Below are 16,801 nucleotides of genomic sequence, written 5' to 3'. Positions count from 1 at the left end.
TGTGTTATACTTGTCAAAGACTAAAAAAGGCACAATGCTAGTATAGTATCTGCTAATTCAGATTCAAGTCACCCTTTTGGGTGGGTGACGAGTGAACCAGTAACAAGGAGAGGCACAAATGCTCAAAGGAGATATTCCACCGGGGCCTTCCCCCTGCAGAAAGTGAAGGCAGAACTAAGGAACACTCCTATCTCTAGAAAAGTCTGGTGAAGGAGGCGGGGTTTCAGAACCCGCTTAAGTGATTAGAGCTAAACGTATTCTCTCTATGTGGTCTGAGGGATCTATACCTGCTGGGAGAGGCCAATAATTATGTTGGCAGAACCAAAGCTCTTGGATTCTAAACAACTCCCCCCAATCATTTATTTCATCATCTGAGGAATAAACTGATTAGATTGATTTGAACATTATTTATTACTGCACAGCACCCAGACATCTTATCTTCAAGCTGGCTGGGCAACTACTGGGTAGATGAACTTGATATTCTACTGTCTGCCTCCTGGTTACTGCTCAAGGCTGTGGCAGGAATGAGTGAGCCAGAATCCCAGGGAACACCATGCTGAAATCGGTATTTCAGTAACAAGCCCCATCCTTTCTGGTCTCCTTCACACTAATACCGACATACACCCTGTTCCAACTCAAGCAGAACTTTATTTTAAAGCTACCATTAGAAAGATAGCTCTGAGAGTTCTGGCTGAGACAGAGGCATAGGTAGAAACCCTTTGCTTCCTTGCACAACCAAAAGGAGGATAACAACCAATCTAAAATCAATAAACAACCAGAAGCACCAGAAAATCAAACTGCATGAACTCCAACGACCAAGGAATTAAAGAAAAAATCAACCAGAACAACCAGACTGGTAAGAAACTGCAGCGAGGCAGTGGACTGCACAGGCAGGGCTGGCTGAACAGAAACTGAGACTCAGAGCTGGCTGTGAACTACTGTGGTTGCCCTAGTGGGAGAAACTCCCAGTCTCACATGAGACTTGAAAAGTGGGCTAGAAACTAGCAGGGGAGCCGCACTGTTCCCTCTCTGGCCCCTCTGCCACAGGCAGCTCCGCATCGCAGCAAAGAGGGTTGCCCTGCCCAGGTGAATATCGAAGGCCCCACCCCCTTACAACCTATCAACTGCAACAGGACAAAGAAATAGGGCCCAAATGAAAGGAGGAGATCGCCAACCTATCTGATGGAGAATTTAAAGCTCTGGTAGTCAAAATGCTCAGAACTGATTGAGCTTGGTTGCAAAATAAAAAAATAAAAAAGAAAGATACCCAAAATGAAATAAAGCAAAATATTTAGGGAACCAACAGTGACAGGAAGGAAACTAGAACTCAGAGCAATGATTTGGAACAAAAGGAATAAATAAATATCCAACCAGAAAAGAATAAAGAAACAAGAATTCAAAAAAGTAAAGAGAGTCTTACAAACCTCTGGGACAACTTAAAATGTTCCAATATCAGAATTACAGCGGTACCAGAAGGCGAAGAACAACAGCAAGAAACTGAAAACTTATTTCAACAAATAATGAGGGAAAACTTCCCCAATCTGGCAAAAGAAATAGACTTCCAGAAAGTCCAGGAAGTCCAGAGAGTCCCAAAGAAGTTGAACCCAAAGAGAAACGCATCAAGGCACATCATCATTAAGTTACCCACAATTAAAGACAAAGAGAGAATCTTAAAAGCAGCAAGAGGAAAGGAGACGGTCACCTACAAAGGAGTGTCCATGAGGCTATCAGCTGATTTCTCAAAAGAAACTTTGCAGGCTAGAAGGGGCTGGAAAGAAGTATTTGAAGTCATTAAAGGCAAGGACCTATATCCAAGATGACTCTATCCAGTGAAGCTTTCATTTAAAACAGAAAAGCAGATAAATTGCTTCCCAGATAAGGTCAAGTTAAAGGAGTTCATCATCACCAAGCCTTTATTATATGAAATGTTAAAGGGATTTATCTAAGAAAAAGAAGATCAAAAGTATGAACAACAAAATAACAACAAATTCACAAATAAACCTAAAAGAAAAGAAAAACAACAGAAACAAAAACTAAACAAACAACTAGAACAGGAACAGAATCAGAGAAATGGAGATCACATGGAAGGATTTCAATGAGGAGGGGGAAGGGAGGAATGGGAAGGTACAGGGAAGAAGCAGCATAATTCGTAGGCATAAAATAGACAGGGAGACATAAAAAATGGTAGAGGAAACAGAACTCAACTTATGTATACAACCCATGACCATGTGCTATGATGGGGGGAAATGCTAGAGGGTGGAGGGGGCAGGGCAGAGGGTGGGTAAAGGGGAAAAATGGGAAAAACTGTAATTGCATAATCAATAAAAATACTTAAAAAAAGAAAGATAGCTCTGAGAAGAAATTTACTTTTCCCAGAAGTTGGCACAACATATGTTTACCTAGGGAGACATTATTTATACACTACGAATAAAACTAATTCAATCTATAGGAAATTATCCAGAGACGCTGTCATCTCTTTCTTCTTCCTAAAATCAAAATGTAGAGAGAAAAAGAAACAAATGTAAATTGCCACTGGCACAGTTTTGTGCTTAAGGTGAACTGAATGATTCAAGAGAAACTCAAGGTTTTTGGCAAATGCCTGTTCATTAACCCAGCAGGAGGTACAAACCATCTGCCAGCGTGTCCAGTGGAAGACATATTGCTTAGGATCAATTCTCAACAGCAAGCAAGTTTATTTTTAACCTTTTCAAATTTTATGCACAAAACTACAAGGACATAAACGTCTGCATCAGGCACGCCAGGAGACTTAAACTTGAAAATGGGATCCAAAAATGGAATCCAGCAGAAGTTAGCTTTCATCACACTTGATTAAACAATGCCCCTCTAAATTTCAGGAATCCCAGTACACCTCCTAGTGTCTCAGCTATAAACTCTTTAAGAAACCACCAGGACTTTGAGCGTGTGAGGGAGGGGAGACTGCCCCGCACCCACTAATGCCACGAGACTTGGAGCCGGCGGGGGGTGATGCTCACATTCAAACTTGGGCCTTAGAGTCTGGCTGGGCAGGAGGGCTTATAGGGCAAGTGCACCACAGCCGGGGCACAAGATCAGTCAATCAGAAAACTTGTAATATTCCCCACTAGCAATGTGGGAAGATTGCCCATATACCCTGTGTTCTCACCAAAGTTTCTATTATCTGTATTTTATTGTCACTCAATAAATTATTTGCCAATCAGATAGGTGCAAGTGACTACTGCTCATAAACACCAGCACCACGATGTTTATCAGGCACTTACTATGTGCCGGGCACCATTCTAAGTGATTGGCATGTCTGAAGTAGCTCACACTAACCATATAAAAGGGCATATTTGTTTTCCTGTGTCGAAAAGGATTTGGGATCCAGCAATTCCACTTCTGGGTGTGTACCCCAAATTAAAAGTAAAGACTGAAATGTAATTGCAAATCAAATTCACAGCAGCGTTATTTACAATAACCAAAAGGTTTAAAGCAACCCAAATATCCATCAATAGATAAATGGATAAACAATATGTGGTATACACATACACCTGAGTATTAGCCTTAAAAAGGAAGAAAATTTTGTCACATATTACAACACATATATACTCTGAAAGCATGATTCTACACTGAAGGAGCCAGAGACAAAGGACAAATGCAGTGTGGTTTTACTCACTTACCTAGAATAGGCAGTCCCAGAGAGGACAGAGAACGGTGGTTGCCAGGGGCGGGGCAAGTGGGAGTTGTCCAATGGTAACAGTGGGAAAATGGAAAAGTTCTGGAGGAGGATGCTGTGATGGTTTCCCAGCAATGTGCATGTTCTCAATGCTACTGAACTGTATACTTGCAATGGTTAAAATGATAAATTTTATATCATATATATATGTATACATACATATATATATATACACATATATCACCACAATAAAAAAAAACGACTTGGAAGAAAAGGGCTTATTTTGAGCTTTTTACTAATTAAGGTGCTTCAGCCACTTATAAACCCTAATCAGATAAACCCCTCTGGGTAATGCTACCTAATAGAAGTAGGGGGCAGGTGGTGTGGGCAGAGAGGGGGCACGGGATACACATGCTTAAGAAAAGATGAAAAAGCCTCTGGAAATATTCAATCTTTAATTGCAGGGACCAACTTCTACTGTGATGTCCACATTAGTGAGCAGCCTGGAATACAGAGAACCAAAGAGATAGACTACAAAGGCCACACTTACTAAAGGAATTGAAGAACAAATGGAAGAATCAGGTGGGCATTCACTAGTGACCCCTGCGAACAGCTAAGACGACCAGAGCTCTTACCACAAGCCTGCAGATCACCAGGCCTCAAGTATTCAGTGGTCAGGAACACAGCAGGCAGAAAGCAGAAAGACTGCCCCTCCCCAGGCCAGCACCACATGTCCGTCCAGGGCTGGGGTGCACTTATCGGGAAGGGTACTTCTGGGAGCCAGACGGCTGTGACCAGTCAGTAACTCACTGTATTCAAACAACATCACAGAACAATTTCAAAGACACTTTTGAAAGACTCAGATTCAGAAATGCTATCTTTGGGACATATTGAATAAAAGGTCACTATAAAATCCCCAAAGACTGCTTAATCACCATGAGACTATATAAAGTTGTTCTAAAGAAAGAAAAGCTTGCCCTGGCTGGTGTAGCTCAGTGGACTGAATGTGGGCCTGTGAAGCAAAGGGTTGCCAGTTCAATTCCCAGTCAGGGCACGTGCCGGGGTTGCAGGCCAGGTCCCCAGTGGGGGACACATGAGGGGCAACCACACATTGATGTTTCTTTTCCACTCTTTCGCCTTCCCGTCCCCTCTCTCTAAAAATAAATATTTTAAAATAAAGAAAGGAAAAAAAAAAAAGAAAGAAAAGCCAGACCTATAAGCCTAATCACATTACTGCCTAGTCATAAATCCAACCTGACACCAGATGACACTGACAACACCAAGACAAGGGCAAGGCTCCTGTCCCAGGCCACCGCCTTGTTTCTCGATCTCGAATATGATCCTCTAATATACAGCCAAAAAACTGACTAGCTTTTGTCCCTGGCTCCTAAGAGGGAAACTCTTAAGTCCTTGGAAGTTCCCATGTAACAGGAACTCATGTAATTGTTATTCATGAGCCCCTCCCATCACACCCGAGTTTATGCTAAGAGATGAGAAGACTGAGCTTGGGGCTGATCACCAGAAAGGCCAACCAGGTGGTCAGAGGGCTGGGGCTACGAGCCAGGCCCATCTTGCTGAGAGGAGGGGATTGAGTTCATCCACATGGCCAATGACTCAGTCAATCACTCCTACGTAATAGGAACCCAATAAGGAAAGACTCTGCGCACCAAGCCCAGTAGGAATTCGTACCAACACTTGAACACAGCGATGTTCCAGGAAGGCGACACACCCTAAATCCCACAGGAAGAGGCCGTGGGAGCTCAGCACTTGGACCCCTCTGACCTCACGCTCTACGGCTCTTCATTTGGACAATCCTGGTTTATATTCTTTAAAATAAAACTGTAATCCTAAGTATAGTGCTTTTCTAAGTTCTGTGAGTCCTTCTAGTCAATTATTGAACCTGAAGGACTCATGGGAACCCTCGGATTGTAGCCGGTCAGAAGTGCCAGAGGCCCGGGGACCCGACTTGCAGCTGACATTTGAAGAAGGGCCAGTCTTGTTGGGGACCATCCCATGGTTGACACCAATGCCCTCTTCCCTCATTTTTTCCTATTATTTAAACTCTAAAGTGCTAAATATTTCTACATTTGTATTAAATTGATACTACAGTTTGGTGTTTTCAATATGCTTATTTAGCACTGCAATTAAAACCTCAGGCAGTCATAGCAGTTTTTCAAATAGAAATTATGTAATCAGGACATCAGCTGGCTGTCCTTCCGTTCACGCACTCCTTCAGTAAATATTTTGAGCATTCTAGGAACTTGAAACTCAGCAATAAATATGAGAAAGTCCCTGCCTGCCACTGGGGCCACCTGCATGCCAACGGGACAGAAAGTCAAAGAAGCAACAAGCAAGTGTGTGTTTATGTGCCCATGTACATCATTTTAGGAAATGAGTGACATTAAAAAAAAATAAAGTACATAGATCTGGGGGAAGTACAAGAAGACTTGTGTGGTGGGAGTGAAGCCAATTATGGGAAGGGCAGTGGGAGAGGGAGACCGGGAGAGGCCGGATCACTGGGAAATGAGGCAGCCAACCCTCCCCACTGTCTCCCTCCCTGAACCTCAGCCTACGCCACCATCACCTCACACAGGCCAACAGTCATTATCCAGCAGCCCACCTGATATCTATGCTCCCCACCTTTCCTCTTATAGCCAGTTCTCCCCACAAGCTTGTCCTTTCAAAAACCACAGCTGGGGAAAATATGGTGTTGGTCCCTATGCTCTAGTGTGTGAGGAACCGGGCCTTCCAGCCTGGCTGGGGGTACTCAGCCCCCTTAGTGGAGTTCAGGCCGAAGTAGGAAGTGGGGATCTCATGACCAATAGGGGGGGGGCGGAGGGAGAGGAGAGCCTCGCCCTTGCAGCTGCCTTCAGTCCTTTCACAGTGGTCAAAGTGACTTTTCTTTTCTCTGGGCAAGAGTAGCGGCTCTGAGGGCAGGGTTGCGGGGAGTAACAAAGCCTACTAACCTCAGGCCTGGGAAAGGGAATGTCCTCCTGAGGTGGCACTGTCACAGCACAGCAGAGATCAGCAGGTGAAACCTCAGTGATGGACATCACTGTCATGGCTGTTCAGGCTTCACTTGTCTCTTCTCTGCCCGTAAGACTGAGCAGAGCTCCCTTGTGCCCAGGCCAGTGGGTGGTAATCCACGCAGAGTAACGACCACTCCACAAAAGGTCAATGCATTCCAGGTGTGGCAGTACCCATGCCATCCATGCTGATCTGCTCCATTCTCCCACGTAGAGAGAGGCAGCGTTGAGGACTGTATTTCAGAATCAGTCTTCTCTTTCATTTTCTTTCCCCCAACTTGGGAGCAAGGAGCCATGCTGTGTGAGCCCAGGCCTCAGGCACTGTGCCTCTTCATAATTCAGGGGTCCTCAAACTTGTGAAAAGAACAGAACCCCTAAAATCATGGGCTCTCAGGACATCTGGGCATCCTGCAACATGGAATCCCCTCTTCACTCAGGAACAATCCAACTGGAAGGACAGGGTGTGTGTTGAGGCCAGAGGCCTCGGCATCGCAGAAGATGCAGGAAATAGTAAAAATGCACATCTCTCCGCTCTCTGACTAAATGCAGTTTTTCCTTGGTTGCTACTCATTTCATGACCTGCTGGGCACTCACAGACAAATAAGCAATTGCCAAAGAGCAGGTTAGGGAAAGAAAGACTTAAATTTGGCAAAACTCTACCCCATCATTTACTTTCTTTTTCTGGGAACTAAATAAACACTGCTATGATCAGATTCTAGGAACCTTTACTGGGCTGTAGTGATCATGTAAAAATGACAGTTATCTCCCTTGAAGGATGATAATTAATATTGCCTTTACATAATCTACTTTTTTAAAAACTGATGTTTTCCTGCATCAGCAATCAAGAGGGTAATCAACATCACTGTCAGGAGTTTTCTCTGAGAGATGAATGCCTTCATCAACACTTGCCCACACAAGAGACATTCCTACTTCAAAAACAAGGGGGTGAGGGTGGGGGAGTAACAGGGCACGGTCCTTACCCCACAGCATTCTGGGATTCCCTTGCATCTGTCACAAAGCCACAGGATGAGGTTCTGCCCATACACTCAAAGCTTAATACAAATGACTGGGGTACAAGGAAAATTCTCCCTGCCTCTAGGTGGAAAATGCTCGTCTTCCATTCAAGCGTTTTGGGGAACCTCTGTCAGGAGCTGAGCATGGGATGATGACGAGGAGTGATCCCTGCCTTCGAACTGTAGTAGGGAGACAGGCATGTCCATGAATCAGAATATAATATAAAAACAAAATCCACCCATTAGTTCAATAGGTATTTGATAAGCAGTTGTATGTGAAGGACACTACTCTGGATGCTGGGCACACACCAGGCCAGTGGACAAATGCGGTCATTCACTATAGGCAGAGGTATCAGGAGAACATAGAAGACACTTCTCTAACACAGAAGCCGCTCTTCTCATCCTATCTAGGAGGATCGAGAAAGAAAATCCTGCAAGGAATCTTGGAAGATAAAAAGAGAATGATGGAGGAAGGCCTCCACAGTGGGGAGAGAGTCTGTGGATGGAGAGAGGTACCAGTAAACAGCCCCACGCAAAGGCACGGTTCCCCTGCCTGCCTGGACCGCACAGGAGGCGCAAGGCAAGTCCTGTGTGGCAAGACAAGGTAACCAGGGACCTTTAATGCCACAGCAGGATTTACAGCTACCTGCACCTGAAGAGTGACTTTGAAGAGACTGAAGCCCAGGAGTGTCATGATCCAGTTCCCACCTCAGATACAAGTTCCTTAACAGCTTTATTTGCAAGCATTGCCTCTCCTGCATCAAAGACTCAAAAATGCAAAATACAGGCAGATTAAACAAGTGGACACAAATAAGTTTCAAAGATTAAAGTATGTATGATTCTTCCCTGTTCTAATTAGAGACGATAGCTATAAACCACTGCAGGGAAGAAAGAAAATGTTTTTCACAACCGAAAAATTAAGTGAGCCAAGACCAGCTTCTCAGAGACAAACATCCCTGACTTAGCAGTTCTGCTAGAACCCTTCCTTTTTGTCTCTGCTGGAACCAACAGAAGTTGCGTGGCAAATGTTTTTCCCATCCCATGTGGCCCGCTGCCACACAGCACCTCAGGAGGAGCCACGCCACCTTCCCAACTTGGCCACTACAGCTCATCGTGAGCAAACCAGCCTCTGACAGATCCAGGAAAGAACGAGAGTATGTACTTTCACCGTGGATGGTGGTTGTACAGGAGGCTATGTTTTCTGAGTAACATTTTACGTTAACTCAACATTCCCAAAAGTCTTCAAACTGAGCGCTAAATTTCCCCATAACGTGAAGGGCGATTTCAGTTCCCCACGGCCCCAACTTCAACTATGAAGCCTCCCATCTGTTCCATCCCTATAGACAAGACATGCTGACTATCCAGAAAATGGTATTCTGAATGCGATACACCGATGCAATAAGACTCCATTACAATGTTATGGTTTCCAACCCACATGCAATTATAAGCTTCTACATGGTGTGTCCAGCTCACTGACTACACTTTAAGCCCATAAGCTACTTTAGCTGCAAATGAACTTGATTGCTTCAATACATACACAAAATCCAGTTTAACTTCTGTACAGTTATCTGCCTTCCAAATAAAATTCAATTGCCCAACAAGTAATACCATAATTTGGTTGTGGTCTTCATTACAGAAGCCAGCATTTTAGATGTTACTACTTGAAGGTCAATGCTTCTATTAGTGAGGCCACACAGGAAACAGCGTGAAAATTTTTGTTCATCTGCTGCTAAAATTGCAGGATGTTTTATTTAACTGCCACATTTTAGAATATTTCAAGTGTGTCCAGCCAGAATCAAAACCCAGAGATGGGTTAAAAATTAGTCTTCTCTTTATGTACTGAATACTTAATTCCATTTACATAACATCCAAAAACAGGCAACACTAATCTGTGCTATTGGAACGTGTTGGGAACCTCCCTGCCTGGTTTTAGAAACTGTAACCCCTACCGCTTCCACCCCCATGGCTAAGGCTGAGTGAGCAACCTTCAGACCATAAGCCACTAAACAGACAAAGCTTATCTCCCTGGCAGGAGCTCCACTTCTGCTCCTTTTACTTCATCCATAACTGACCCCCAATGCTTGATCCATCAGCCAATGACAGGTAAGATTCCCCAAGGGAGAGAACAACCTAAGACAGGCACGATCGCTTGGAGGCCCCAGAGAAGGACTTGGAAGGCTATGGAGAAAGGGGGTGATGGACCCTCGCCCCTCGGCTTTGATAAAGCCTGAGTCCTCATTCTATCTGAAAGAAGTCTCCTAATCTCCTGGCTGCCTTACTTCCCCTGCCTGACTTAAGCCTGAAACAATGACAGAGGGCAGTGCAGCCCTGTGCTGGAAAGGGTAGGTTCCCCGAGTGATCAGGCCTAAAAAAGAATATATAAAATCCTGTGAAACCTGCTTCGTTAAGAATTCCCTCAATTTTCTGATAAGGGTCCAAGCAGGAAATAAGTTTGTTTCCCAAAGTTTTGTAGCCCTTTAGCTGACTGACCCTGACTCAGAATAGGCCCTCATAGTTCTTTGTATGTTATCTATTGTTTGATCCTTACTGCCTGACAATGATTAATGGGCTTTACCTGTATTCCTGTGCAAAATGAACCCAACAAAAGCCCATGGAGGAAAAGGCTCTGGGCCCTTCTCCTTTGAGAGATCAGCCACCTTTCCTCCCCAAGCAGATCATATCTTGGTAGACTTTTTCGCATGCATGGCAGCCGGGGGTGGGGGGCCTGCAGGCAGAGCCCCCCCCCACAAGAATGATCAATGCTTATGCTTGGGACAGGGGTGAATGGAGATCTGCACAAAGGAGCTTCTGGGTACTGTTCGGTTTGGTTTCTTGATCCGGGTACATTCACACAGGAGTATCTGGCTGTGGCAATTCATCATGCTGTATACTAACAATGTATGCACTGTTCTTTATGTATAATTCAATGAAAATGTTTTAAAACATAAAGGTGGAAGGAATTTTGGCTACTCTCACAAAGACATTAATAGGTCAGAACTTTAATCCTATGTAGCATTTGAAAGAGCACAGGTTTCACAACGGACAGAAACCAGATCAACAGAAATAATGAATTGCTTTTGCTGGGCCTGCTTTCATTCATTTCCCTTACAGGTCTCAAGCATCCTAACAGCGACATACCTAGCATGGGGACACACAGGGCCGATCTCTATTTAACATTCCCTCCCCCAAAGGACAGAATTATTTCCAGCAACAATCATGCAATAATCAATTATCATTATATTCTTGATTAGCTAAAACAACCATTTAAAAAGAATGTTAATTTTAAAGTTACTTCTAAAATTCAATAAAACATTTCTTCTATGAACTAAATTAAAGTATGCACTCAAACAACATAACACCTAAGTGTTCCACTCGTGCATTGTTTCAAATTTTAACCAGATAAAAACTGCAAAAGGTCACAGAGAGTAACAGAATTCAAGAGACTCTAGTTCCATTTCTTCATTTTAAACTGCACTCACTGTTTATTGAAAAGCTCTATTTAAATACAGAAATAGGCTGTACTGTATTCCTTGCACCATGCACCCAGGGTTAGAAGCATCGGCTTGCTCCTGAAGCAAGCTCCAATTGTGAACTGCCCAGAACTGACTGTCAGAGGGACATGCACAGCTCAGCGCATGTGTGCCAGGGCCAACGGCATGACAGGAGCTCTCCAAATACATTTGCATGTAGGAAATAATGTTTATTACAGGATAAGTTTAAAAAGTGTGCTCATTTAAGAATTTAGAATTGCTCACACTCTGTGATAACAAAAAAGCAGACCTGCTGAAGTTGGTTTTACTGTTTTTAGTCTCTACAGATAAGTACCGTCCTGTGTGGGTTCCTGGAGAAGACCACTCCCACCCCAGGCAAACAAAAGTCTTCCAAAAACACAAAAGCAACAGCAAAGTTCAGACGAAAGCTTTTGAGTTACACACATTAAGCCAACTCCTCAGTTAATACTGAGGGAAGAGCGGGGTTTTTCAACCTGAGCACTACTGCCTATTTGGGCCGAATAATCCTTTGCTGTGCGTTTGTCCTGTGCATTGTAGAATGTTTAGTGGCATTACCCACTACATGCCCTACCCTCATCCTCCACCCAAGATGTGACAAATGTCCCCCAGGAAGCAAATTCAGTACCTGTTGCAAATCCCTGGGGTGGAGGCTGGAACACCAGTGGAAGAGTACAGTAGGCCCTCCTGTGTCAACAGGTTCTGCGAATCTAAGCACAATGATGAACCTAATTTTAGCATAAATTCATTGATAAAAATGAGAGTTACATTTCTACAGCATTTCATCACCATTATAACAAAACAACACTGAATGAAAGGATGTTATTTGAGGATTTTCAAGATTGGCTGTATACCAGAAATCAGGTACAGTGATCACCTTACAAGGTGGTTTGTTTTTAATCCCAAAACAATGCTTTGTTTGTTTTTTTTTTTTTTAAGATTTTATTTACTTACAGAGAGAGGGGAACAGAGAGAGAAAGAGGGGGAGAGATATCAAAGTGTGGTTCCCTCTCACCTGGCCCCCACTGGAGACCTGGCCCACGACCCGGGCATGTGCCCTGACTGGGAATTGAACTGGTTGGTGACCCTTTGGTTTGCAGCCCACGCTCAATCCACTGAGCTACACCAGTCAGGGCGAAGTCTTTGTTTTATATAGTATATTTATAATTCTTAATATCTACATCTACTTCTTATTTAAACACAAATTAAATAACAAACAGAGGCTAAAAGGCAGGAACAACATTTAAGTGAGAAAGTAGACCAATGACAATGTTCTAGCAGCCCTCCAATTATTTTCCCTCTATTTTCTCACTTACTTCCAAATATTCCCCTAATAAACAGAAAAAAAAATTAACATCTTTCCCAAAAAGTCATTTGAGCCCATGGGAGATTTTCTATGAACCTGGAAATAAATAGTCTATGTAAAGAAAAGTATTCTCTACACACAATTCTAACTCTCCGTGGCTTCTCCAGGTTGACGCAGGATGGAAGCAGCAGCCCCCAGGCACACAGCCCCCAGAGACTCCCCCAGTGGCAGCCTCGGTAGCGCAGAAGAGCCCGGATTCAAAGTCAGGAAACCTGGATGTGAGTCTCTGTTCTACCACTTTCTCATCCTGGGACCCTGACCAAATCACAGCCTCCCAAGATGCCAGTTTTTATTTATGAAATGCAGGGTAATGCTGCTGTGAGAACTTAGTCATTCAAAACACATGGAGGTTTTTGTAAAAGTGTCAAATATTGTTACCTTTATTGCAGGATTATACACATCACAACTCCCAACCAGAAAACTGTTGGCTTTACCAACAGGAGTTTTATCACTGAAAACAGCACTAGGCGGACTCCAGCGGCATCAGCAGCAGATTCAGGAGGGTGTAAAACAGCAGGAAACAGACACAAAAGGCAGTACAGTGTGGAGGTGAAGAGAGAAGGGCGAGCAACCAGACTGCCTGGGTTCTGATCCTGCTGGGTGACCTTGGGCAACATGCCTGACTCTGTAGGCCTCTGTCACTCTAAACTGAGAACAACAGTAAGCAGCACCGTCAGCTTTTTTTAATGCACAGCACCTTCATCCTACAGTCACCACCGACACTGAATTAGCAAACACTGAACCAAAGAAGTGCAGGGGTAGGGCCTTGTGAGCCTCTGCTCACAACATTTTTGTTAGCTGATCAACATATAAGCATGTCACATGTGTTCCTCTGTTGATACCTTAATTAATATATACTGTTGATTCATTAACATTGAACTCACAGCCACAGTGCTATAACTCAGGCTTAAATAAGTCATCTAACGCGTACTTTCTACCTAAAGCACAGCCCAGATTTCCTGCACTTAGGAACACCAGACAGCAATTTAGTGTGATGCTTAGTAGCCACCAGAAACAGCAAAATAACCTTTTTTAACAAAGCTCACAAATGCCTCCAAAATGGCACTAACTAGAGGACACACATACGCAGTATGGGACCTGAAACCAGAAGGCGGAGGGCCAACCGGCTCCACCTCAGTTGGGAATGTACCCGTCAGGCAACTCGGGGTTTCCTCCACCTTGTGAAAGGTCACAGAAACACTTTAACTACTGGCTTTAGTGTTACAAATAAATTTTTAACACAAATATGCAAGTCTGCAAATACAGAATCCACAAGTAATGAGAACTGACTAGACCTGCCTCACAGAGCAGCTGTGACGATGTGATGGGTTAACGGGCACACCTTAAAGACACTGCGGGCTCGGTTCCAATCAGTACCTCCATAAAACGAGCGTCAAAGTGAGTCATACGAACTTTCTGGTTTCCCAGTGTACATGAAAGTTAGATTTACACTATACTGTATTCTATTAAGTGTGCAATAGCATTATGCCTAACAAAGCAATGCACGTACATTAATTTAAAAATGCTTTCAGTGCTAAAAAATGCTAACTATCCTGTGAGCCTTCGGCAAGTTTAGTCTTTCTGCTGGTGGAGGGTCTTGCTTTGATGCCAATGAAAGCGCTGGATTTACGAAGTGCACCAAAACAAGATATGCTGTACAGATAAAGCACTACCTTCCCAGCACACAGTGAGCAGTCAATGAACGTTAGCTATTACTGGAGAGTCAAATACACGGTGGAGCAAAAGTGGGTTTACAGCTAGTCATGGGAACAACAACAATTCAATAATCAATAAACAATACAAGAATAAACTGTGTCTGTACACTCACAACTATAAACCTACTTTTGCCCCACACTGTAGGTCAATAAAAAGAATTCACAGGGTGTAAAAAGCATAACAAAATTAGAGAAAAAAGAACTTTGGCTGGTAATAGAAAACCACAAATGCAAAAATACATATGACTTGAAGAAAGACATCAAAGACCAAAACTCAAAATTTCTTCCTAAAGCAATCTCTCACTCAACCGGTTTCTCTTCCTTCTTTTTCCCCAAGAGGTCATATGTCTAACGCCAACCATCTCCCTCTTTGCTCTCAGATCCATTCTCTGCACCCCCTGTCCTCTCTGCAAGGTGTCTGAGGAAAGGACATGTCCCAAACACCCTTGCCCACTGGCTTCCCCTCAGGCTGGCCTGTGGGAGGCACCAGCAGCAACTGAAAGGGCAGGCACACAAGAGGCCAGGGGCTCTCACCCTCCTTCCATCTGTCCAGGGTGCAGCTCCTTCCAGGGGACCCCACGTCCATTTCCGGTAACGCTCCTTACTCCCACCTCTCCTGCAGCCCTAGGGTAGGAATATCTTCCTCTGGCTGAGAATCTCTGGGTTACCACATACTTCTGGCATCTCGCCTCTTCCATGACCTACATAGCTGGTTTTTAGTAGTAGATTCTCAGTCCAAAAATGACTAGTCCAGTTCTTCAGAATGACATCCCACTAAACACGGGCTCCGGGAGAATGCTACACCCTGCAATTCCGCCAAGAACCCCTCCACACACCCCGACACTCCCATAGATCTCACCTCTCACTTTCTGCTCTCAGATTTCTCTGCATTGAGAGCCAATAAAGGTGTATTTTTTTAAATTCATCGCTTCAGGAAAAGTGTACTTGTAAAGATATTAGAGCCACTTTGGCTTTTTATAAAGTTAGATTACATCAGTATAGGCTACTGGCTTCCCCTGAACCAAGGGTTCCCTCCACCTAAGTGTCATTTCCTTTTTGAAGACTAGCATTACTCACAACTTACAAATACCTTGATTTTTTTTAAAAATCCAAATGTGACCTATGGCACACATCCAGTTTACTCTCATAGTCAGTACTGGCCACTCCTGGCTGCTGACAGCGGCCTGCATAATCACTGTCCATTAATTCTGAGGCAGCTTCCATTCTCTTCTCCTGCCATTGCTTCTTAGCCCAGTGCACAAAAATGGAGTGCCCGACTGTAATCAGGGGGAGGCACAAAAGAGGAATACATGACTTCCTTTGGATAAAAGAATGCCGTGGTGAACAAGACTCTAATGAGTGAGGCAGAGAAGCGGGAGAAGAGGGGCTACACTGAACACACAATCTCTTCTCCCCGGACACACAGCTAGACTTTGCTTCCGAACCGGGAGGCGTGGCCAGGTGACTGAGTTCTAGGCAGGGGGATATGAATGGGAAGTGACACTAACCACTTCCAGGCCCGGCCAGAGAGTCCTCCCACGCTGCTCCTCCACCTGTTGCCTACTGGGATGAACAGTAGTGCAGGGCGATCCCGGAAGGCCTGTGTTCAAAAAGTCAGGCCTTTTTAGTTTTGGTCGCTAAACGACTTCTTTAAAGGAGCTGTTCCCCCACCCCCACAACCACCAGTCTAAAACTGTAGACAAAAGAAATAACTATAGGTAGATAGACAGATAGACCCTGACACACGTGGAGGCCCATTTGTTACAGGTCACTAATGCAGGACACACACCTTTCAAATGACCTGGTCAGACACCTGGTCAAGGTGGCCAGGGGATATGTAAAATAATCTCCAGCGTGCTCCTTCCAGAAGGATCCTGAAAGGAGACCCATTGGGGCCAAGGACTCAGGAATAAGCACCTGCTGTCCTGGTCCTACACTCCTGTCAGGGACAGCAGAACCACGCTAGCAACCACCACTTCATAGCATAAAACCCCCTCGGGAAGGTCAGGCTGGGCCTCCCACAGTACAGGGCAGACACAGAGCGGAGACCCACACCTCCTGGGTCCGTGCCACTCCAAGGGGGTTGGGGGCAGGGGGACCGCAGAGTGGGGGTGATCCACAAAGGGTTTCTGGTCTGTGAAGAAAGAAGTGCCAAAACTGAGCGTAAGTGTTCTGGGAAATTTCGTAACAATTTGATAGGGTAATTTCATGTTTTTGAATCTAATAAATAAAATTAAAGACTTGTTACTTTGAACTTTGTTGTTCTTTTATTTCATTTTTCTAGTGATTGATTTTATTGTACCAAACCACAATGGCCTAGATTTTTTCAAAACTGTTGTTACTGTGAGCAGCCCAAGTCCCCAAACTCTTCAGCTAAATTCCCAAGGCTACGGTACCCCCTTCCCCAATCCTTCTGGCCTCACCCTCCCCAGGGCTCCCCTCAGTCCTCCCGGATGTGTAAACTGCAGACACTGGTTACTGTAAGCCACCTTGAGGCTCAGACCAAAACAAAGAGTTAAG

The 16,801-nt window shown here is 44.3% G+C and overlaps 1 protein-coding gene across 4 annotated transcripts in view; it reads right to left on the bottom strand.

Moving 5' to 3' along the window:
- MGAT5 (alpha-1,6-mannosylglycoprotein 6-beta-N-acetylglucosaminyltransferase) overlaps positions 1-16,801 on the bottom strand; it is a 346,996-nt gene that overhangs the window by 275,449 nt on the left and 54,746 nt on the right. For 3 of the 4 annotated variants that reach the window (XM_053666802.1, XM_053666810.1, XM_053666807.1), the window contains exon 3: positions 11,829-11,910. The exons of the other annotated variant lie outside the window; for it this stretch is intronic. The gene's annotated coding sequence lies outside the window, so the exon portion shown is untranslated. The remainder of the gene's footprint in view (positions 1-11,828; positions 11,911-16,801) is intronic. 4 annotated transcript variants of the gene reach the window in all.

Source organism: Artibeus jamaicensis, unplaced genomic scaffold (assembly GCF_021234435.1).
Source record: "Artibeus jamaicensis isolate MK-2021 breed Jamaican fruit bat unplaced genomic scaffold, CSHL_Jam_final contig_1284, whole genome shotgun sequence".
Lineage (NCBI taxonomy): Eukaryota > Metazoa > Chordata > Mammalia > Chiroptera > Phyllostomidae > Artibeus > Artibeus jamaicensis.
The sequence above is the reverse complement of the archived record's forward strand: the minus strand, read 5'-3'. Positions and strand labels throughout refer to the sequence as shown.